This window comes from Odocoileus virginianus, chromosome 13 (assembly GCF_023699985.2).
Source record: "Odocoileus virginianus isolate 20LAN1187 ecotype Illinois chromosome 13, Ovbor_1.2, whole genome shotgun sequence".
Taxonomy (NCBI): Eukaryota; Metazoa; Chordata; class Mammalia; order Artiodactyla; family Cervidae; genus Odocoileus; species Odocoileus virginianus.
In genome coordinates, this window is record NC_069686.1 from 50,626,914 (window position 1) to 50,628,970 (window position 2,057).

The 2,057-nt window shown below is 40.4% G+C and overlaps 1 non-coding gene across 1 annotated transcript; it reads right to left on the bottom strand.

Annotated features, from left to right (window-relative positions):
* Positions 1–779: 779 nt before the first annotated feature.
* Positions 780–851, bottom strand: TRNAC-ACA (transfer RNA cysteine (anticodon ACA)). The gene has a single exon. It is a non-coding gene; the product is annotated as a tRNA-Cys (tRNA).
* Between the last annotated feature and the right edge of the window lie 1,206 nt (positions 852–2,057).

Sequence of the window (2,057 nt, forward strand, 5' to 3'; positions counted from 1 at the left end):
ATTTATTTTTATTAGTTGGAGGCTAATTACTGTACAATATTGTAGTGGTTTTTGCCATACATTGACATGCATCAGTCATGGATTTATATGTATTCCCCATCCCCCCTCCCGCCTCCCTCCCCATCCCATCCCTCTGGGTCTTCCCAGTGCACCAGCCCTGAGCACTTGTCTCATGCATCCAACCTGGACTGGTGATCTGTTTCACCCTTGATAGTATACTTGTTTCAATGCTATTCTCTCAGAACATCCCACCCTCATCTTCTACCACAGAGTTCAAATCAATGATTCTTGATTATATCACTTGGCAGTGACTGCTGATATCAGCCCAGTCTTTTAACTTTGGTCTGGGAGTATGTAAGGGCATGAGGTTCCTCCATGGGATATGTGGGCATTTTCTAAGTCATAATGGAGTGATTTAAGTATTGCTGAGTGGCAAGTTTCTTCCCCAAGTCTGCTAATCCATGCCTATAGTGAATTCAAACAGAACAGCCTCATCACCTCCTCAGAATAGGGATTACACTTCAGAAAACTTTCACATATATTATGCCATTGGTTTTGAAAGGCCACCTGGGGTCTGAGCAATTGGAGTTTTAGGGATCTCTCACCAGCCTTACTGAGGTTAGTTAGACTTTGCAGGAACAGAAAAGAAAGAAAGATAGCACTAAGTCATGGTCCAACTTTTGCGATCCCATGGACTGTAGCCCGCCAGGCTTCTCTGTCCATGGGATTCTCCAGGCAAGAATACTGGAGTGGGTTGCCATTTCCTTCTCCAGGGAAACTTCCCAACCCAGGAATTGAACCCAGGTCTCCTGCATTGTAGGCAGATGCTTTACCGACTGAGCTACATGGGAAGTCCTTTCCAGGAATGGGATCCTGTAATTTGCATTCTTATTAGTGAGCTCAGCATGTGAATTTTGGGCTTCCCAGGTGGCACTAGTGGTAAAGAGCCTGCCTGCCAACACAGGAGACATAAGAAATGTGGGTTCGATCCCTGGGTCAAGAGGATCTGCTGGAAAGGGCATAGCACCCTACTCCAGTATTCATGTCTGGAGAATCCCATGGACAGAGGAGACTGGTGGGCTACAGTCCACAGGGTTGAAAAGAATTGGACACAACTGAAAAGACTTAGCACATGCACATGCCATGTGAATCATACAAACAGACATTTCAGAACCATTGTCCGTGATCCTCAAGCCATTTGTGTAAAAGCAATATACCAGGGATCTTGTCTTACTTGTTCTCAGCAACAAATAATTATTTGTTGACTAAATGAGTGAGTGAAATATTAAATGATAAATTAATTGAAGTATGAAGCAAATAAGAATTAAAGATCACTTATTATATATATATATTTTTTTTTCTTTTATTCCATTTCATTTTGTATCAGAATGCCTAGGGATCCTGTTAGAAATTAAGATTCCCTAGCCCCATCCTAGATCCACACTCCCCATTCCTATAATAACAGGGTTTTGTTCAGTCCTCTGGACATCAGCCACTTTTCATTATTAACAAAACACAGTGAGGATAATGATTGCAATTAAATAAAATGAGATGTAATTTATTATCACAAAAGCCTGGAATAGAAGATTTTGCTATCCACATTTTATATATGGAGAAACATTAGGTGAAAAAGATAAATCATTTTCCTATTACCTAGTAAGAAGGAGATCTACAAGCTTAATTCATACCACCATTCCCCAGTACTTCTAACATCATGGAAAAGAGAGCCTACACATTTATAGAGTATATTCATCCCCCAATCCTAAATGTTGAGATTGAAGGAGGGCAGCATGCAAAGTTACCATATCACAGAGTCCTTTCTAACAAATCAAATCAATCAATAAGTATGCAGTGACAGTCTCATAGGTGCAGCAAAAATTAAATAGTAATATTAGAACCAGATATCAAGGAAAGACAGTATAGAAAAGCTTCAGAACAATGCCCCACTCTCAAATTAATGACAGAAAGGTAAACTATAGATCCAAAGGTGTAAAAGCAGGTCATGCTTGCAATGAACTGAGATGGTATCTAGGAAAAGGGAATCAAGCCAGACATTG